The sequence below is a fragment of the Schistocerca gregaria genome, chromosome 2 (assembly GCF_023897955.1).
Source record: "Schistocerca gregaria isolate iqSchGreg1 chromosome 2, iqSchGreg1.2, whole genome shotgun sequence".
NCBI lineage: Eukaryota > Metazoa > Arthropoda > Insecta > Orthoptera > Acrididae > Schistocerca > Schistocerca gregaria.
This window is the reverse complement of record NC_064921.1, coordinates 948309545-948332986: the sequence shown is the minus strand read 5'-3', so window position 1 is coordinate 948332986 and position 23442 is coordinate 948309545. Positions and strand designations below refer to the sequence as shown.

Genomic DNA, 23442 nt, shown 5'->3' with positions numbered 1-23442 from the left:
ACAATAATTTTAAACATCAATACAACAGAAGGAACAATGGGAATTTTATGCTGCCCATTCATAGATTAAAGCTATATTCACAAACCCCAGAATACAAGAATATGAAAATTTACAACATTCTAATATAAGAAATAAATCCACAACTGGAGCTAAGTGCAAGTGGCACAAAAGCTATGAAACCAGTTGGTACAGAAATGATATTATCCCTTAGAGCAATTTCTCAATGATCATGTGAAATCTGAGAAAGAAAGAAAATTGTTGACATGTTTTGTCAATTAAAATTAGCAGTTTTATGTCAAATAAACAACTGTAATAATTATATATTTTATATTAATGCTGTTGTTATATATTGTTTTTGTAATACATATGAATTGTGATTGCAGTGTTGAGAAGTCTCTGGGACAATAAACATTCTGATTCTGATTTTTTGGAAGTAGAAAACAAGCCAGATTGTAAATTTGTTTCATTATAGACCTCTGATGATGCTTTATTTCAATAAAATGAAAAGCATTTGGTGACAAAAATAAACATTTCGTTGTAGTTCCAAAGACAAGTTTAAAAGACATCCAATAATTCCATAAACAATCTAAGAAAGGTGTAGGTCTAGTGAAAAAAGCATAAAAGTGAGGTAAGAGTTGCATAACCCAACACTAGTGAGCGCCAATAAAATATTGCTTGTACTGTGTTCATTATTGTAGGCTATTACTCATAACTGTGTTATGTTCATTATTTTACAGGTATTACGAATTGCTGTACTTTACAAAGGCTCATGAACATCCTCTTCCTAAAATATTTAATCTTCATGATGCCAAGGATTCTGATACGGAATGTTGCCTTTCAGCCATCCATTTTTTGCATTTTGCAGGATTTTCTTTTCTTTTTTTTGTAGAAATACACGGTGTTTCAAAAAGAATATACATATTTCATACACATATATATTTATTAAACAGTTTAGGCATGCATATTTACAAATCTCTCAAGTTTACATTACTTAAGCACTATATGTTCTCCACCAGTGACACAAACAATATCACAATGATACTCGAATTCCTCCTGTACTCAGGTACACTGTTGCTAGGAAGTCAGTGAAAATGGATCATATAACCCACTACAAAAAAATCATACTACCAATGAAAGTATTATAAATTTTAATTTTTGAATCTCTGCCCACCTATTACAGCCTATGCTGGTAGTACTAATTGGCCTATGTTTTGTAGTCACAATAAAATTAAAACTATTTAAGGAAATAAAATTAAAATAAACAATATCAATGCTAGAACTGTTTGTACTTGTGTTGATGAATCTATTCACTGTCACTGACTTCAATATAATCATCTGTTATAGTTGGAAGCTTATCAACTTCATCAACATCCTTCAACAGGTAAAGATGAGTAGGGGCAACAGACTTAGTCGCCTTTAGCTGGAATGTAGTGCAGCAGCTGTTGGACCATTTGGCACACTGTGACACCAAGAGAGTTCCATTCATTGTAGACGTAGACAGCCAGTTTCTCAACTTTGTTTTCATTCTGCGTATCTTGTGGAAACAAAAATTTAAAAAGGAAATACTTTTAAAAAAATAATATTGAAAATTTTGGTTTTGGGAAGTTTCGCATATCACATTTCCCCATTCACTTAATAATCTCACTAGTTGCCGATAAGGATGGTAAGAGTAACAACCAAACAGCTTACAATCTTCTGGCAATAACAATTTTTCTGTCACCTGAATATTTGCTTGCATCTGTGGAATATGGAAGTGATAGTACTGCCAGGGCAGTCTGCTAAAGCACCATACAAATGCACATCATTGCTGGATGAGATTTTTCCAACCTGAAAATTATATACTCTGTCCATTAATTAGGTTTGTATTTGTGTACATTTAATGCATGGGACAACAATTTTCCCTTCATATATGGATTCAAACTGAAATTATTTTAGAAGTTCATATACAGCATATTATTACCAAAACTGAATGTTCCTTATGGCAAAATCTATCAGGTTCAGATTTTCAGGTAATTCAAACTCGTGATACAAGATATGACAGTGTTGAAGTAGGTGTAACTTCTCTCTCTGTATGAGACAAGGCTCTTTTCGGAGATAACACAGATAAATGTTTTCGTTGAGGGTCATTAAATTTAAACCATATATGATCTCCTTTACGTCTATGAATTAAGAAGTTATGGCGTCTCTTCCTAAATTCTCTTAGAAGATGAGTCATGGCCAAAACATTCTTCAGCTTCATTGCTTCCAGAAGTTCTACACCTAAATACATGTTGTTAATGTCCAAAAAACTGGGAGTCTTTGTAAACATAATTCAGTCTCACGTAGGTTAGCAAAATGTCTAAAATATTTTTGCATTTGTTTCTGTAAGGGGAGGTACTGGTGAAATTTCAACCCAATTGGAAAAAAAATTACAAGGGGCTGAAAATTTGTTTCATAACATGTCTTGGCATGCTGAATTAAGTGGATAAATCCAATTTGCTACAAAAAAAATTTCATACTTTTGAATTTTGAGAAAATCATTATTTTTTCAAACCCATGTGTGGAGTGCTTGCTTATGATGGAAGTTGAAGTATAGTTAGTTTTCCAGCACTGGGTAGATATGGTCAGTGCAGAAATTTAATTGAAACATTAACCGGCACAAATGTGTCTATATATGTGTTTAATCTGTACATACATTGTACATCTCAAATCAACGTGATTATATAACTGTAACTATAATTTACATTTTTTGCAGTTTCCAGACTAGAATATTTACATTCTTGGCAGACTAAGTAGTGAGCTGTAATTCAGTCTCATGCAGGTTAGCAAAATGTCTCTAAAAGATTTTTGCATTTGTTTCTTTAAGGGGAGATACTGGTGAAATTTCAACTCAATTGGGAAAAAATCACAGGGGGCTGAAAATTTATTTCAGAACATATTGTGGCATGCTGAATGGAGTGGATAAATATAATTTGCTAAAAAAAAATTTCATTCTTTTGCATTTTTGAGTATTCAAAAAAATTAATATTTTTTCAAACCCATATGTAGGGTTGTTGGTTATCACGGAATGTATACACAAAAAAATTTTGAGCCAAAAATGTTAAAATCTGACAATGGAGAAACATTTTTTTATTGTGACCACTTTTTTTTTTTTTTTAAGAAAAAAATGTAGTTGAAGTATAGTTAGTTTTCTGTCACTAGATAGATATGGACAGTACAGAAATTTAACTGAAACATTTACTGATACAAATGTGTCTATATATGTGTATAATCTGTACATACATATGTAATTGTGTATGTATATGGGTCTAATCAATATGTACATCTGAAATCAATGTAAATATATGTGTGTAACTATAATTTACATTTTTTGCAGTTTCCAGACAAGAAGATTTTCATTCTTGGCAGACTCCGTTGTGAACTGGAAAGTAAATATTTATAAAGGTTTCAGATCTAGGATGGGTAGCGGCAGTGTGTGGGGTTCTTAGGGAGAGCAAGTGATCAACATTCGAACACAGTCCAGTTACTTTATATAACTTCATTCATACCACAATACATACATACACTGTAGTAGTAATGACCTTGCAGGTTACCAACTAGTGCAATGCAGAATCCCGGCAACTGATGACAGCATGACACCTGGTGCCACAAAAGACCCACATTTATTTCACACGGCCAGTTTTACCCACATTTTAGCCGCGGCCTATGACCCACCCATGCACGTGCAGCGGAGTCATTAATGTGCTTTCCGCATTATAAGATATTAGGGTATAGGGGACTATAGTGAAAAAGAGATGTAAAAATGTGAAAAGCAAATAAAACAAATAATCAGAAACAGTGGTGAAAGTGTCAATGAAAATATATTGTATGACAAAAATATACATACGCAAATGAAATGCGACAGTATTGTTAGGAATAGCACTGAGAAACACGATGTTGCTAGTACTATCAATGACAAAAACACTGAAGGAAAGACAGATAAATCTGAGTATATGCTATTTGATTTATCATTGTTATCATCATTATTGTTGTTGTTGTTGTTGTGGTCTTCAGTCCTGAGACTGGTTTGATGCAGCTCTCCATGCTACTCTATCCTGTGCAAGCTTCTTCATCTCCCAGTACCTACTGCAGCCTACATCCTTCTGAATCTGCTTAGTGTATTCATCTCTTGGTCTCCCTCTACAATTTTACCATCCACACTGCCCTCCAATACTAAATTGGTGATCCCTTGATGCCTCAGAACATGTCCTGGTCAAGTTGTGCCACAAACTCCTCTTCTCCCCAATTCTATTCAATACCTCCTCATTAGTTACATGATCTACCCATCTAATCTTCAGCATTCTTCTGTAGCACCACATTTTGAAAGCTTCTATTCTCTTCTTGACTAAACTATTTATCGTCCATGTTTCACTTCCATACATGGCTACACTCCATACAAATACTTTCAGAAACGACTTCCTGACACTTAAATCTATACTCGATGTTAACAAATTTCTCTTCTTCAGAAACGCTTTCCTTGCCATTTCCAGTCTACATGTCATATCCTCTCTACTTAGACCATCATCAGTTATTTTACTTCCTAAATAGCAAAACTCCTTTACTACTTTAAGTGTCTCATTTCCTAATCTAATTCTTTCAGCATCACCCGACTTAATTCAACTACATTCCATTATCCTTGTTTTGCTTTTGTTGATGTTCATCTTATACCCTCCTTTCAAGACATTGTCCATTCCGTTCAGCTGCTCTTCGAAGTCCTTTGCTGTGTCCGACAGAAAGTTTTTATTTCTTCTCCATGGATTTTCATACCTACTCCGAATTTTTCTTTTGTTTCCTTTATTGCTTGCTCATTATACAGATTGAATAACATTGGGGAGAGGCTACAACCCTGTCTCACTCCCTTCCCAACCACTGCTTTCCTTTCATACTCCTTGACTCTTATAACTGCCATCTGGTTCCTGTACAAACTGTAAATGGCCTTTCGCTCCCTGTATTTTACCTCAGTCACCTTCAGAATTTGAAAGAGAGTACTCCAGTCAACATTGTCCTTAATCTTTCTTCTAAGATAAGTCGTAAGGTCAGTATTGCCTCACGTGTTCCAACATTTCTACGGAATCCAAACTGATTTTCCCCGAGGTCAGCTTCTACCAGTTTTTCCATTCGTCTGTAAAGAATTCACATTAGTATTTTGCAGCTGTGACTTATTAAACTGATAGTTCAGTAATTTTCACATCCATCAACACCAGCTTTCTTTGGTATTGGAATTATTATATTTGTCTTGAAGTCTGAGGGAATTTAGCCTATCTCATACATCTTGCTCATTAGATGGTAGAGTTTTGTCAGGACTGGCTCTCCTAAGGCTGTCAGTGGTTCCAATGGAATGTTGTCTACTCCCAGGGCCTTGTTTCAACTTAAGACTTTCAGTGCTCTGTCAAACTCTTGATGCAGTATCATATCTCCCATTTCATCTTCATCTACCTCCTCTTCCATTTCCATATTATTGTCCTCAAGAACATCGCCCCTGTATAGACCCTCTATATACTCCTTCCACCTTTCTGCTTTCCCTTCTTTGCTTAGAACTGGGTTTCCATCTGAGCTCTAAACAAGTGGTTCTCTTTTCTCCAAAATTCTCTTTAATTTTCCTGTAGGCAGTATCTATCTTACCCCTTGTGAGATCAGCCTCTACATCCTTACATTTGTCTTCTAGCCATCCCTGCTTAGCCATTTTGCACTTCCTGTCGATCTCATTTTTGAGACATTTGTATTCCTTTTTGCCTGCTTCACTTTCTGAATTTTTGTATTTCCTCCTTTCACCAATTAAATTCAGTATCTCTTCTGTTACCCAAGGATTTCTACTAGCCCTTGTCTTGTTACCTACTTGATCCTCTGCTGCCTTCACTATTTCATTCCTCAAAGCTACCCATTCTTCTTCTACTCTATTTCTTTCCCCATTCCTGTCAATTGTCCCTTAAGCTCTCCCTGAAACTCTGTACAAACCCTGGTTCTTTCAGTTTATCCCGGCCCTATCTCCTTAAATTCCCACCTTTTTGCAGTTTCTTCAGTTTTAATCTACAGTTCATAACCATTATTGCCAAAAACAAAGTTCGCTGATTGTGACCAAAGTACCTTGAATTTTGAGTTAGATCTAACATGCTCAGGGTTTTTGCATAGAATCACACTAAAATGTTCTTATTACAAATTTATCTACCAAATCACATATTTATACATTGAAGCCATGTTTCAAACAAAACACAAGGACAGATCATTTTGATGTAAATACACATCCGTGCTTGTCATTTATATACACAGGAAGAGGATATTTGAGAATTCAACATTTCGTGATGATTATGAGTATGTCATCTTTCTCCTGTGATACTTTTCAAGAACATGCGCAACATGTAGAAACTGCTGCTGATGAATCTACAAAGGTAAATTTTGTTGAATGTTGGGTAATAGTAAAATATATGTATAAAAAGTGAGAACTGGATTGCAAGGTTACTGAAAGTGACTCTAATGAAGATTGAGAATTGGATTTTGAGAATGAGCTTACTCAAATAATCTTGAGGAAAATGCAAAATGATTCTGATTGTGAACTTGATTATGATTGTGAAGACAATTTGCACATGGATTCTGAGTGTGAGCTCAGAGATAATAATATTGCCAAAAATGATGTAATACTGCAAAGTTTTTAGATTGCAAAATAGATTTAGGTGTGAGTTGCGATGATTCATGACCAACTAGAAGGTTTTGATCAAAAGTTGGTTTTGGCAGTGTTCTTGATTTGTTCACAGGCTACATCATTGATTTTGATATTGTATCAATGTTTTGTCAAACTTTACACCAACTAAATTGGGTGCAGATTCACCGGAATTTCATTTTTGCTTGGAAGGGCATGCCGATCAATGTTCCATGATACATTTGGGATCCTCTGGTGCAATGGAACCAACGATTGATGAAAATATATGGAAACAATTTGAAAGCTATGGATTTTGATATGCTAAAATGCTTTCAGATGGTGTTTCCAATCACCTCACTAAATATTTAGGGAGATAATCATGAAATACAAAAGGAAGAATGTGTGAATCATGTTGCAAGAAGATATTATGTGTCAGTATGACTACACAAAATCTCTTGTATACGCATAGATCTGTACACATATCTACTTGACAACCATTTTATTTTCAATATTTATATGACAAAATTTGGGTGGGATACATTTACAATTCATACTTTTTGAAGGGTGTATACAGGTATAACACAGATTGTGAAAGAAGCAGAAAAGTTGCACTGGCTGGCAACAGCTAGGGCAACTGAAGAATACTACAATAAAAGAACCTGCAAAATGTTACAAAAAAAAGCCGTATATAGAAATGTGAAAGAAGTTGAAAAGTTGCTTTGGGTGGCAATGACCATGGACAGCTGAAGAATACTACAATAAAAGAACTTACAAAATATTACAAAAAAAGCAATAAAAGTGGTGTAAAGGTGTGTATAAACATACTTTTCGATATTATAGACATTTTACAGCTACAATACTGTCAAATAATTTATTTTTAGAGAATATGAAAAATGCAATATATGCATCAATACTTCTACTGACAAAAATCCTCAACATTCTTAATGCCCGAAAGGAAAGTCATCATGGTGTTTTTATTGTCAGCATTGGCAAAAGAAATTGAGTCTAGATTTCATGCATCTAATATAAAAACAACAATAAATCAACTTTGCTTCGATAAAATACTGCTTCTTTATACCTGCTTGCCTGACTAATCACTACTAACATGATAGGCTTGATGTCTGCAACAAAATGCTAATGAGAATTTATACAGCATTGTGTAGAATAGGTGTCCCAAAGACACATATGTTTCTGCAGTGAGAGTAAAAGTAGTGGCTTGTATCAGTGTTTGTAAATATACTATTTCCGCAACCTAAGTTGACATTGCTGAGGGTTGTTTTCAAATGGAATATTATCTTGTACTAAGACTTGAGCAAGTCAGCATAACTGACTGAAGCAATATTGCTACCTTCAAATGTCAAATGGAAAATTTTGCTTGCTGAAGCTTGAAACAAGATCATTTTTATGAGAAGGTGCAACATCTCTCATAATAGCCATGCTTTTGTTCCTTTTCATAAGAATATTTTGTGATATCTTAGAATCAGGCAATGCATGTTTTAACATACCTGTCAAATTGTCAGTTCTATTAAATACAAAGTTTGTTTGTTGAGTGTTGCCATGCCTTTAAACAAAAACTTTGCAAAAGTTGCGCATGATTTTTCAGTGAACCACTCATTTTATCATTTTGCTTTCTTGACTTGATGACATGTGTTTCTTTAATACATTTAGAGTAGCTACTACAGAATCATTACAAAGTTTGCCTTACAGCAGTTATTACCTTACAGCAATTATTAGGCTCTTCTGCTATCCATGAATGAAATGCTAGGTCCTCCTCTCACGCAGTGCAATTGTTGGAGCCTGCACTGGGCTTTCTCACTTTTTAGCAACCCACCTCTTTACATCTTCTTTTCCTTTGTCTTAGAAACATGCACATCTCTTCATCACTACCTGACATTACAACCACTCAATAAATTACACAAATTACACAAATTACACCTGCTCAATAAATTACAAAATTAACACAAAATTTTAATGTTATATATTGTTTGACAAGGCATGCTATGTACTGAACCAGAGAATGATTATTAAACAGGTCACAGCATAGCTGCCGGTGTAACCACGTGTAATGAGAAATCATACACTACAGGAAGCACCTGGTCAAAATCCATTGTTGGTTACATAATTAACTGTTAATCAAAACTGTAATGGACACACAATACTGAAATGTACCTTACTGCACAACAAGGTCCCTATGAGGAGCATGTATCGAAGACTAAATAATCTTAACATGAGCATAGTTCACTGTTCTGCATGTGCTTGTTTTGTGACGGTTTCTCACTGAGAAATACCCAGATTATCATATTTTCATGTATATTCCTTCACTTAGGATCATGCATTGTACAGAACTTGAAGTTATGGTACATGTCTATCATACAACTAACAACCCTGCATGGGTAGGAGGGTAAGCATGTCCATCGTCACTGATATCATGGCAGTACAAATTAGATTCTTCAACTCTTCTAGATTTTTTTCCCTCTTAAGAACTAGGTGTTGTGTTGTCCTTACATCCGTAGTGTCATAACTGACATTCCACTGCTGAGATGACTGTAAAAAGAAGAAAAAAGGGGGAGAGGAAGAAGGTAATAAGTTACAAAGTGTTAAATATGATGACTTTGGAGGCCAGCTGACACATGTTAAGTTGCTGAAGGGTGCCCCATCTTACTGCAAAATGAAGTTGTCCTCAGCCTCAGAAAGAACTAGTTTTGTAACATAGCAAGGTACTATTTAGTGTTTCCATCAAAGAAGAATTGGCTGTAAACGGATGAGTTGGATATTGCACAAACCACATAGACTTAGGGTGAATCTTGCACATTTTCATTGTGTGCATGTGGGTTCTGTAGGCCCCAAATTCAAACATTGTGTTTCTATACTTTGCCACTGAGATGGAAAGTCGTTTCATCACTGAACGTGATACATTGTGAGAAAGTGTTATCATTGTCAATAGTATTCTGAAGCTTGTTAGAAAATGCCACACATTTACATTTGTTGTATTGATGTAGAGCTTTTAACAGCTGTAACTTGTACAGCTGTAACTTTTAACATGTTCAGACATCTCCAGACATGCCAACTTGTTGTAATAATTCCCAAATAGCACAATGAATTCATTCTGTAGGGCAATGTTGGAAAGCAGTTTGGGACATTTTCATACGAAACCCAAGGGCGGCCAGGACTCTTTCCTTTACATACACATCCTGTGTCTACAAACTGTTGACATCATCTACAAATATTCCATCCATTTGGAGTATCAGTTTGGTACCTCAACCTGAACCATCTTTGCAGTGTAATCATGGAATTAAAATTTGCATACTCGGGGCCTCAAAATGATTTCTGCTGTGAAGTAGTCATTTTATAACATCTGATGGTAACCAAGCAAACAGAAGATAACCAACATCCAGCAGCAATGAATATAAACTAGACACTGTACTCATTCCTCCAATAACTGAGATGCAGCACAGCAGATGATAATACTTTGTAATAAATATATTCATTTTGAAACACCCTGTAAATGAATACATAGTATACAAACAGCTGACAACTGCAACAATTTTCTTCCTAGCATTGTCCATACTATCTTTCAGAGACACAAATTACTTTCAAAATTCCAAAAATGTACTACAATAAGTGAAATATTAATAAAACAGTGCACTCTACAATGTAGGATATGCAGCGGTAAAGATCTGCATGGGCCAAAGCTCCTATTGTGTGTTAAAAGTGCACCATTTCTCATGAAGATGGCACAGTCATACGATCAGGAAGCCTTAGTCTGGAAATTTTATGTCTATGACCACCTGACTTATAACTATGAGGTAAGGCAGATTTTCACATATGTTAATGTAACAGTTGTCAGTATTCACCAACTTATGTGTTAAAATCATGGTATAAATCATTAAATGTTATGATAACTGTAAACATGAAGGACTGTGTAAGAAGGTTGCAGCATCACACCACATCAGTTTCTATTGGTGTTTGGTGGGAAAGCATAGTTAATTGAACTGTTGCATTTGGGCAAAAGTCCAAGGGATTGATGGGGCAAAGGTCAGTTGTGTACTTTTGCCCAACAAGAGACCCTTATCATTTCTGCGCTTTATTAATGCTTTGTAGAATACAAAATCGAATCTGACATGAAGCTCTAACACTTTTTGTGTCCATTTTAGGAACTACATGCAAAAGAGTCAGCCAGGTGCCACTGACAGAGGCACCTATAAATTAGGCATGTCTGATGAAGCAAAATGGCATATCTTTCAGGGTAACTGGTCACACACTTGGTTATGATGAATCCACCATTTGAAGTGAATGGAAGCTGACAGAAGTGTGGAGCCCATAGGAAATTTTAAACATGTATTTATGCTGGAGGAAGAACAGGAAATGGTCAAATGTTGCAGAGCCCTAGATTCCAGGTTTTATGGTCTGACATTGAAATGTCTATGCTTGCTTGGTTTTGAGTACACAGAAAGGAATTGAAAATCTCATTCATTCTCACAAGAAATGAAGCTGACTGGAAGGGACTAGGCAAGAGTTCATGAAGAGAAATCATATGTCCCTGAGAGTCTGAAGGAAACCCAGTACTGCTAGGACAATGAACAGCACATAACTCTGTATTTTTAAATTCTGATATAAATCATTAGAAAATATTATTTTCCACTAAATCAGATCTATGATATGGATGACACATGTGTTCAGACTGTCCCAAAGAACATGCCTAAATATGTTGCTCCTGTAGACAAGAGAGAGATTTCAAATATGTTTCAACTGAGCAAGGTAAAACAATGACTATCAAGTACTGTATGACTGCTGCAGACTGTTTCTCATATTTGCTTGGAAAAGACAGAACCCAGTTCTGATTAAAGATGCCCCAACTAGATTTGGAATGGCTATGACTCATTCAGGTTACATGATATAACAGAACGTAAAATCATGTATGCCAGTAATTTCTTTACATGTAATGTTTTATGTAAATATAGCCTTTGACTGTGAGTGTAACAACTAAGGGACGGCTATCTTTGGTCATGGGGGAAGGAGGTCGAGCTTGGAAGGTGGTGGTTGAGGGTCTTTGGATCAGGAGCGTGGGTTGGAGGAGGTGACGATACAGATGTGGTGTAAAACAATGTCTTATTTCATATTATTGTAGAAGTGTTAAATGTGAATAAATGAATTAAATAGTGATGTGCAAAAATAATGTAACGTTTGCTCTCTAAAAACAAAAATACCACGTCACCCTACAAACCAGTTAGTCTCATCCAAACACAAAGAAAACCGCGGGAACATCGCAGTGGAATCACCTCTGGACTTCACGAAGACAACAACGCAGCCATCAATATGAGTTAAGTACCAAACTGTTCGTACTTGTTAACAACCTCGGCCTATAAATTTGAATCTCCTTTAGTGTCTGAAGTCACCATGTGGACAAAGGAGTAGGACAACTTATAGACTGTGGAAACCCTAGGAAGAGGTCCGTTACAATGAACACAGACATATTTCTTGCATATTTGGAGCACTTCAGGAAGCACACCAGTGCAACCCAGTTTTGCTGATATTAGATAACCATATCGCATACATTTCCCTGCAAGCAAACAGCTAGACCAAATGTTACAGCTTTCACAGGCACAGCCAGCCACCACAAAGCAGCCACATACTGCAGCCCCTTGACCAGAACCTCTTCAAAGCTCTTATGAGTTGTTAGGAGGCCCTGTCTGATCACTGATCAGCACCACACCCAAGTCAGCTATTTACCAAGTATCATGTTGCTGGTCTGGTAATTCACTTGATCCCCATATCTTCAACAAAGAAGATTTCTTACCAGCTGAAGTGACAGAACAAGAAAAGTAGATGCAGCTAATCATTGTATTTAAAGGAATTCATAACAATGCTCCCTCTGAAAAAACAGCCAGATCTTCTGATCCAAAAAGTAATCAGGATGAACCAACTTCAGAGATCCTAGAACCTGCCTCTTTGTCTTACAAAGAGCAATTTGAACTTTTCCAGTTAAACTTCAAATCAACTCTGCTCCGCTCTACCATCAAAAAAACTTGTTTGAAGATGAAACAGACAATAACAGCACACACACACGCACACACGCAAGCGCGCGCACACACACACACACACACACACACACACACACACACACACACACAGAGAGAGAGAGAGAGAGAGAGAGAGAGAGAGAGAGAGAGAGATCACCAGTCTGGTGACTTTGCTATGATTAAAGTGGCTTTATTCAAAATTTTAACTTGCAGCATGTATATTACCAATTAAAATGTGTTCACTTCCTTCTGATGCATAGTTGAAAGAATCATGAACATTAAATTAAAACAACACTATATCATTTAATGATGTCTCCAAAATAGCCTTTCTTCCAGGAGTGCTAGTCTCATAAGGTTTACGAGAGAGCTTCTGTGAAGTATGGAAGGTAGGGGACTAGTTAATGATAGAAGAAGTAAAGCTTTGAGGATGGGTCGTGAGTTGTGATTGAGTACCTCAATCAGTAGAGCACTTGCCTGGAAAGACAAAGATCCCAAGTTCTAGTCTCAGTCTGGAACATACATTTAATCTGCCCAGAGTTTTTATATCAGCATATATTCCGCTGCAGGGTGAAAAATTCATTCTGTAAACAATCTAACCTTTGTGATCCTCCTCCTGGTTATAGAGATGAGATGAAGTGGTACTAACCTATTTCCATATCTATATGTACATGATTACTCTGATATTCACACTTTTGTCTTTGGCAGATTGTTCATAGAGTCACTTTCAGACTATTTCTCGACCTTCCACTCTTCAGCAGCACATGTGAAAAATGAACACCACAGTATTTCCCTGTGAGTTTTAATTTCTCATATTTTATTACAACAATCATTCCTTCTTGTGCACATGGGAGCCAACAGGTTTTTTCCTTCAGAGGAGTATGTTGGTGACTGAAATTTCCTGAAAAGATCTTGCCACAATGAAACATATCTTTGTTTTAATAACTGCCACTCTAACTCATGTAGCTCTCACCTATTTTGTGATAACACAAAATGAGCTGCCCTTCTTTGAAGTTGTTGCATCTTCAAAGTGCTCTGCCAATAAAATGCAGTCTTTATTGTGACTTCCCCACAATATTTTCTATGTGATAGTTCCAGTTTCAGTTGCTTCTAACTGGAACCCCTATTTATTTGGTTGAATCCACAACCTTCAATTTTTTCTATGCTCACGTAGACGATCTCTCACTTTTTATTGTGTAGGGCCAATGACACATTTTGGACAATGCAAGTGTCTTTCCTGAATCATTTTTCATTTTGATCTTCTATGACTTTACCAGACAGTAAACAACAGCATCACCTGAAAATAATTTAAAAGTACTGCTCAGATTGTCTCCTAAACAATTTACATGGATTAAGAACAGATGGCCTGTAACTTCTCATTAAAACTGTGACTTTTCTCACAGGAGATCGCAAATCCAATCACAGAACTAATGTGATATTCCATAGGTAAGGAATATGATTAGAGCTAGCTTCTCAAGTAAGGCATCAAAAGCCTTCTAGAAATATGGAACCAAATTGAGATTCCCTGTCCATAGCACTCATTACTTTATGTTGACAAAAAGACAGTTGTGTTTCACAAGAATGACGTTTTCTGAATCTGTGCTGGTTATGTGTCAATAAACAGTTTCCTATGAAGTATTTCATGATACTGGAATACAGTACATGTTCGAAAATCCTGCTACACATCAATGGCTAAGATATCGTTCTACAACTCAGCAGATTATGTCTATTTCCTTTTTTGTTCATTGGAGTGACCTGTACAACTTTCCAGCATTTAGGACAGATTTTGTTGAGCAAGTGGCTGCATATCAGTTCTAAAAATTAGTGGATCTATTTCATCAAGATTCTCTGAAAGGAATCAGCTGGTATATCATCTAGATCAGAAGACCTGCCTTAATTAAGTGGTATGTATTGCTTCGCTGCACCAAGGGTATCTACTTCAAAATGACTAAACAGCCATCATTCCACCACCACACCCAGTCTTTCTATTTCTCTCCTTTTCTGCTACCATCCCCCTCCCCACCTCTCCCCTGCCCACAGTCTAACCTGCAGCACTTCACTGTCTACCACCCCAACTCTGCTCCAGCTTCCTCCTTACCCCCACCCAGTCGTCACTCCCGTCATGCACTGGTGCTGCTGCTCACAGTGTGGTTTCAGTTGCCTGAGACTGCAGTCGTGTATGTGAGTTGCGTTTGCATGTGTGTGTGTGTGTGTGTGTGTGTGTGTGTGTGTGTGTGTGTGTGTCTGTGCACGCATATGTCAGTTTATTGTTGACAAAGGCCTTAACGGTTCTGAAAGCTATAATTGTGAGAGTCTTTCTGTTGTGCCTCTCTGCGACTTAGCATCTCTGCTATAAGGTGAGTAACAACTTTCGTTCTCATAATATTGTTACATTCCATCTGGGATTTTCCATCGTTTGATTTAGAATGTAAGGAATGGAGACTATCTCTTAGGAAAATGTCAAGCTAGTATTTATTTGTTTTTTGAAAAATGTATATTTTGATTTATAGTACTAAACCTCACTGCAATGATCTGGCCACTAATTCCTGTAGCCATCATGACACTATTTGCTTCAGACTCCCTCTCACTAAGAAGCCTGGAATGTTATGGCAACTGTTTACACTTCATGTGGACTCCTGAACTAATTGCTCAAAATAATTTTTGAAGAAGCATTTAGTACAAATTTGAATAGTGTTTTACGCCTACCACTGACTTTCAACATGTATTTTTGCAACACATCAAGAATAGATTGAAGTCATTACCAACTATAATTGTGTGAGTCGGACGCCTATTTGAAATGAGACTCAAGTTTTCTTTGAATCTTTCAATAAGTGTATCATCTGTGTCAGGTGGACAGAAAAGAGCCAATTGTCAAGTATAACCTCTTATTCATAATCACAGAAATCATCCAATTCCCTTTTGCTAGAAGATAAACTGCTGCTTATAGCAACAAACACACTGGAAACACCAACTGAATTTAGTCTATCCTTTCTAAACATCATTAGGTTCTTGGTGAAAACTTTGGCTGAACTTATCTCCAATTCCATCCAGCTTTCAGTACATCTAACAATTGCTACTTCAGTGCATTTTGTGAGTACTTGGAACACAGGTTCTTTTGAAAAGCAGCTATGAAAATTTACAACTGTAATACCAATGTTTCCTTAGTCTACCATGGCCCTTTGATTGATAAGCACCCTGACAATGTACCCCTGTTTGTGCTTTCACTAGACCCTTGAACCTAAAACTGCCCAATTCACTCCATACAGCCCCACTACCCATGTAGCCAACTCCTGTGTATAATGAAACTTCAATCTATTAAGTTTGTAGCGCCAACGAAATTGACACCAACATTGACATGCATTCATCTTTGGACTCTAAGCTTTATCTTTGGCTGTTTCGCATGTTCAGTTCAGTTCTTTGTGGTCCTTGTATGTGTTAAGGTTAATAAATGAACTACTGCTAAATGGGTGTGATTATTGGTGCAACCAACCCGGTAATCCTCCTCACTGGTGACCCCGAGTTGTAACGTCTTCCGTTTTTGCCGTTTTACTGTGTATGCGACCTCCGCGTCGGTTCTTTCTGCGTATATTACATTGACACAGGATTTGAACAATGACTTCGGCCCAGCGCCTGATGCCAGATTTTGTGATCGACATGCATCGTGTTGTAGGCAATGTAACCCGCCAGGACTGCAACACGATGCCTCTCACTCGATGATTCCACCGATATCGCCGGACGTTTTGGAGCCTACAACAATAAGTGAGGTTAGGAGTGCGCATGACTCTGGCTATCAAATGCCTTTGTTCCCACCACATGTGCCCTCCCTCATCGAGTGTGCAGTTACCTCTTACGGATCTCTGTGCAGTGTGGGACCAATGCCAATTTCTGCTAATGCTTTGTCGGACAACCTAATACCACCAGGACAACGATTTGTTACGCCGCAATCTGTGCAGTACCACGCAGATACCTGCCATATGGCCGGAACTGCTTCGTTTGCAGGTTTACCTCCTCAGCATCTGACCACACCTGCGCCCACCTTGGTTTAGCATCAGCACATACCTTCCTACTTCAATACCTAGGCCTGCAACAGGAACAATAACTTGTTTGTGCCTGACTTCCACCTCCAATCCACTGCTACACCTCAGTGTTTTGCGTCATGACATTCACCTTACCCGCACACCGTTTTGAGTGGAGCGACTATGAATAGTGAACATTCACACATTCCGTCCCACGTTCAACATCATTTCCCACACTGTGCTTCTGGACAGCCCACACCTTCACAGCCTCCTTGCAACACAGGTCGAGCTTTCTGTGGACTAACACGCATTCTCAAACTTTGAAATTTTTCTCACGTGTCGCCCCCACGCCGGCTTCAGTCGAGCTTCTGTTACCGTTCTCAGCACATCTCGATGCCTCATCCTCACCGGTCTTCCGGTCGGCCTTCCGCATTGCAACGGATCGCTTTCAACCACAACGTGTCACCTTCACACTGCCACTCAAACAGCCGTCATTGCCACATCTCCTGGAGGTACACTCTCCTGGAACACTGCAGGGACAACAGCTTGTTTCAGGCAGTGCCCCAACGAACTCAATTCACCCTGTTCTTCTGAACATTCTACAACGCTTACTGACGCTCCATCCGTTTAATCCCGACAGAGCAACAACCTGGTTCAAAATTGTGGACGAAATGTTCAAACATTACATACTCGACGAGAACCAGGTTTCTGTGCCTCATCACCCACCTGCACGACCAGGAGGACTTGATTGCTGACCTGGTCGACAACCCGGACTCATCTACCCAGCACACTCTACCCAAAAAGACAGTTCTACGTCGGCTTACATGCTCAACTGAGGCAGCAATACGGCAAGTGCTCCATGTCGAGCAACTAGGCAACGACAAACCTCAGCTCTGGAGACGGCTATGTTCCCTGATCAGTGCCGATCTACTCTCTGACACAGTTCTCCTCGCCATCTCGTCAGATAAACTATCCGCTTAGCTCTGACTCAAAGGACTCCTGAACCTGTTGAGCAAAGAATGACAATTGCTGACAAGCTACATGATGCATCACTGCACTGTTTCACCAGCCACTGCTACTGGACAAGTCTCAGATTCAGGCTCATCACCCTGCATCCGGATGCAGTCGGGGCCGTACTGTCCTGACCATTCCACTCGCTCTGGGAAGCACTAAACAAGCACCTGGGACGTCACTGGCTCCACCCACAGTCACACCCCCTCCTGCAACTGAACCTGCTGCGGCCACTGAACCTTGGCCACTGCTACTGGCAATGGACCTTCCGCAGGAAATGCAACCACACTAGCTGTACTCTTACTACCACTCACGGTTTGATGAGATGGCACAGAACTGCAGACCACCTTGCTACTTCCCAAACACCAATCGCAGGTAGGTCTGGGTGCTGCCTCCTGTGCACAACATGATAGGCACCCCCCAGTGCTCCATTCTGTCCGGGAATGACCAGATAATTGTGGACGACTTTACATTAAAGACATTTCATCAGAATACCTTTTCCTAGTGGACACAGGCGCCAATGTTTTGCTGCTGCCTTTATTCTTAGCGTCGTCGAACATCCATCCTCATCTTAGTTCACTACAAGCAGTGAATTCAACTAAACTACAATGCCCGGGTTCAACTTCACACGGTTGTCTCAGTCTCTGCAAACTCGATTGGACTTTTTTAGTGTGCGAAATTGATGTACCTATACTAGGCATTGACTTTTTGCGAAACTACAAACTTTCACTGGACCTAGTGCGAAACACTTCATCCATCCAAGACTCACTTCCCCTGTGTTCCATCGAGCAAACCCCCTCCTAACTCCCCATGACACATTTGTCTGGGCTCATCTCATCCATACATGCTCGTCTGTGTCGACGACGTTACAAGAAACCACGCCCAAGTGCCTTGTCAAGCTTGAAGCCTTGTCAAGTTTGAACATGTCGCTCGCCTACGCAAGGAAAACTTCGAGCTCTCCCTCCGTCTCCACGAAACACAGCTCCAGCTCTCTGATGCAGCAAAAGAATTACAGACACTACAGCAAGGACAAAGCAAGGCCAGTAAGTGCGCTGAATATGCTTGCAATCCCAGCAATCGAGCCTCCATGTGTTTACCTCCCGCTACTCCTCGAAACTGTGCTATCAAGACTGTCATAACATGTACTGACAGTTCCGCAGGGCCACACCCTCCTAACATGGCAGTGTTTGACACTCGGCTGGACACAAATGCACACGCACGACAAGCGTCACTTCTTCCTGAACTGACGGCTCCTATCCCGCCCCTTGCAGACAGCACCTCAAGCTATGCAACTTCGGCTCCTGCGCGCCATCGTGTGACCACCACTGACAACACAGTGCACTCGTGCCAATTATTTTGCCCGCAACCGTGCTGCCACAGGCCGTGCCTTCAGACAATGGATTCACTAATGGCTCACAAGCTCTACCGGGCTCACCAGACCACAGTGCCACTGCTTTGGGCCGGCGGCCATTTTGTCGCATTGACTCCTGGTACACTTTGCCACCTCAACTCCCGTCGGATCTGCTGAGTGGATCCGAACACCATGTCCACACCTCGCCTGCCCCGCCTGCCTCACATTGTAAACAAACCGCGTCCTGTGCCGCGGGCAACATTTCCGTCATCACCAACAGCACGGTTCACAAGCTTCGCCTCACGCCAGGTCGCCCGGTCTCCAGTAAACCATATCAACTTTGTACCAAGCACCTCTCCGACCTTAAAAATCAGATTTCTGAACTACTTAGCTCTGGCATCATTGAACCCTCTGCCAGTAGCTGGTCTATGCCCATACATATGACACCCAAGAAAGACAGGCCTGGCACATGTGCGGAGACTACCGTCGACTAAACGCACGAACAATTGTGGACACCTACCCCATACCCAACATTGCTGACTTTACCAGTTCCCTCGCAGGTGCGACCACGTCCTCTGTCATTGATTGCAAATGGGCCTACCACCAGATCTGAAGACATTGAGAAGACAGCAATCACCACCCTGATCAGGTTATTTCAGTTTTCGATTCATGCCCTTCGGTCTGAAAAACGCAACCCAGACTTGGCAACACTTCATCAATGAAGTGCCGTTCGACCTAAAATTTTGCTTTGCATATCTTGATGACATTCTTGTGTTCAGCTCCTCTGTCGAGGACAACACTTGACATGTGCAAACTGTTATGAACACTCTCACGGCAGCAGACATCGAGACCAACCAGGACAAATTGCAGCTACATCAACCCGCTGTCACTTTTCTTGTTTTTCGGGTCTCTGCCGATGGCATTTCACCACCCCGTGAGAAAGTACAAACAATATTAAACCTACCCAGACCTTCGTCATTCAAAGAGCTCTGTCGCTTTCTGGGGACAGATAATTATTATCGCCGACATCTACCTCGGGCTGCGGAGATTCAGGCTCCATTGACAGACGCCTTGGCAGGCACCAACACTTCTGGATCTCGGCCCGTTCCATGGACCCCTGCTATGACTGACTCTTTCACAGCCCTCAAAAATCTTCTTGCTGAGGCCTGCACCATCACGCATCCTCATCCCAAAGCGCAGTTTTTCATCACCACAGATGCAAGCGATACTGCTATCGGCATTGTCTTTAGCCAGACAATCGACGGTCAAACATCGCCTCTGCAGTTCTTCTAGTGCACGCTCACCATATGCACAACGGAAATATTCTGCGTTTGACAGGGAGTCTACGAAGCAATTAAGCATTTTAAGACTGACGTTGAGGGACACCCTCTCTATGTTTTAACGGACCACAGACCCCTGGCTGCAGCCATTACAAACCCGCCAGCTGACCTGCCTCCTCGCTGCTTTAGATACATGGACTTCATATCTCTGTTTACTACCGATGTCAGACACATAAAGGGTGCTGACAATATAGTTGCTGATTTCCTTTTACGAGTCGACGCTGTCCATTCGCTGTTAGACCTCTCTGAAGTGCCTAACCTTCAACCTGCTGACAAGGAAACACAAAACCTGATTTCGGAGTCTACTTCTTCAGTACACTTCATACGCACCACCTTCCCTGGCATTTCTGGTGAGATTTGGTAAGACAACAATACGGGCATGTTACGCCCCCTCATCCCAACCATGCTCTGTGGAGCTGTCTTCAACGCATTGCATAATTTAGGCCACCCCGGTGTTTGTGTGTCCACCTGCCTCGTAGCGGAGTACTTTTTGTGGAGAAATGTCAACAAGGACTGCCAGCAAAGGATATGCTTCGGCGTTACCTGCCAACACTCTAAAGCACGCAAGCACACTACACCCTCCCTCGGCCCCTATTCAATCGCTCCTGGGCGTTTCCAGCATATTCGCATTGACATTGTCGGCCCTCTCTCCCCCTCTAATGGCTTTCATTATGTTCTCTTACCTATCTACCAAACAACTCGCTGGGTCGAGGCTGTCCCCCTCCCAATATTATGGCAGAAATTGTTGCTTGAGCTTTCGTCAAGTCATGGGCATCACGTTTCGGATGTCCAGCTATCATCACGACTGACCAGGGCAGACAATTTGAGTCGGCCCTGTTCAACGGCATTTGTAACATTTGCGGCATCCGGCGCATCTGCACCACAGCATATCACCTGCAAAGTAACGGGCTAGTTGAGGGCTGGCACCTCACTTTCAAGGCGGCTCTTCAATGCCACAACTCCCTATGGACGGAGGCCCTTCCCCTTCTGCTACTCAGCATTCGTGCGATCTATAAGGAAGACATCAAAGGCACAATAGCCAAGTTCATATACGGCCAGAACATTGTTCTCCCTGGTGAACTTGTGAGCCCTTGTGCTTCTCTCCCTCAGTCTGACTTACCTTCCTTCGTGGACCACGTCAGACGCCACTTCACCAACCTCCATATCCCTCTGCCCACCAGCCATCCTGCCCTAAGGTTCACGTCCCGAAATCTCTGGACAATTGCGAGTATGTCATGCTCCGAGATGACACTGTCCGTGCTCCCCTCAAACCTCCATATACTGGCCCGCGCCAAGTTCTCCATTGCTCAGCCAACACCTATGACATCCAAATGAAAGATTCAGCTTTTACAGTCTCTCTCAACAGACTTATGCCTGCTCATGTTGAGCCTTCTTCTACCCCCCCTTCAGGCCACGACCACGCCACTCACTGTCGTGGCTCACGACGCTCTGATCACTCCCTCCACGATGGACTTACACTCTCGATCGAGTGACTTCCAGCTCCAATCGTCAAGCTCTCCTCTGACCTCACCCTCTACTCTGGTCTCACACACTGTGTCGAGTGACCACATGCTCCCCACGTCGAGCTTACCTATGATCACGCCCTCACCGCCGGGCCCTTCACCGGTCCATTTGACCTCTCCACTGTCGCCTGCCTCACCCTGTGAAGGTTTCTCACGCCCCCCCCATCTTGAATGTGCCCTCGCTGAAGGTGTTGGTGCCTGTCTCCCTGGACATAATCCATGACATCTCAATAATACTGCGTGATTATACACTGTTCATCATGTGTTTCTCTTCATCCAGTGCTCATGACACAACCTCCGCCATTTCCTGCCACCTGGTGAAATGTGTTCCCCTCCTGCTCGATGTTGCCCTGGACATGCTTTGTGTGTTTGCCACGCCCACCAGAGACATCGTCGTTGTCGCTCCATTCCACCCGCAAACCGCCAGCCTACCTCTCGCCGCATGACCAGCACGACACCTGGCTCGCTTCAACGACTTCCAGGTTCGGTGGCCGAACCTTCCTTCATGACATCTACCCACACAACTCCCTGACAACGCCGTCGAACTAACCGTAGTCCGGCTCCCACGGATCACCCCCCTGTCGACGCCATAGTCAGCCCCCCCCCCCCCTCCCCGTAGCTTCTCAAGAGTACTCCGAACTGTGAGTGGGGGGGGGGGGGGGTCTATTTAGTGCCGATAATATCAACACCACCTTCAATTTGCATTCATCTTTGGACTCTTAAGCTTTATCTTTGGCTGTTCTGCCATGTTCGTTCTGTTCTTTGTGGTCCTTGGATGTGTTAAGGTTAACAAATGAACTACTGCTAAGTGGGTGTGATTATTGGCGCAACCAACCCAGTGGATTAAGTTGATCCTGACCTCTCCACCCTTGGAATCAGCAGTCTCGATCATTACAAAGTCATCTGAGCCTATGATTCAGGCCTCTATTTGGCTCCGTAACAGAGTACTGTGATAAATCCTGTAAACAGTGCTGCACATAGTGAGCTCTGCCTTCATGTTGCAAGCAAGATTGCCTGTACCATTTAAGATAGCCACCAAAAACCAGAGTGAATCACTTTTTATCTGAAGTAACATCTATGGTTGATACTGTCATGAGCCACTACCTACAGCTGGCTGTACTCTGTGCTCTTCATGGCATCTGGAAGGACCTGTTATACATCATTCATAAGATGAATGCCCCTGGTATGCACAGGGTGCACACTGGATTTCTTCACCTTCTTGGCAGCCATACCCTAATGGGCTCCATCAAATGCCAAACATTACTAAAATTCCGCCCTAATGAATGTGCAGACATGGCAAGAAAAGAGGCTTCCTCTGAAAAGGAGAAACTGACTGCAGCTGGCTCAGAATCTTTACCAGTTACAGATGGCACATGAAACTAGTTAGTCAAACTGGGGAGCATTTTGATTGGTCTTGTGAAAGTATTTTACTGCCTACCACACCTTGAAACAACCTCCCACTCAACCACAGGTAAATGGCCAAGCAATAACTGCACTGAGCACAGTGGTGGAACAATTGGAGGACATGTGGG

At 40.9% G+C, this 23442-nt stretch overlaps 1 protein-coding gene across 4 annotated transcripts in view; it reads right to left on the bottom strand.

The window, feature by feature from the left end:
- Window positions 1-965: 965 nt before the first annotated feature.
- Window positions 966-23442, bottom strand: part of LOC126335412 (leucine-rich repeat protein SHOC-2-like) — a 162060-nt gene continuing 139583 nt past the window's right edge. Inside the window, exon 6 of one of the 4 annotated variants that reach the window (XM_049998686.1) lies at window positions 966-1534. The gene's annotated coding sequence lies outside the window, so the exon portion shown is untranslated. Of the gene's footprint in view, window positions 1535-1554; window positions 1828-13919; window positions 13967-23442 lie in introns of those variants that run through there. The other 3 variants (XR_007564868.1, XM_049998685.1, XM_049998687.1) reach the window with 3 other exon arrangements.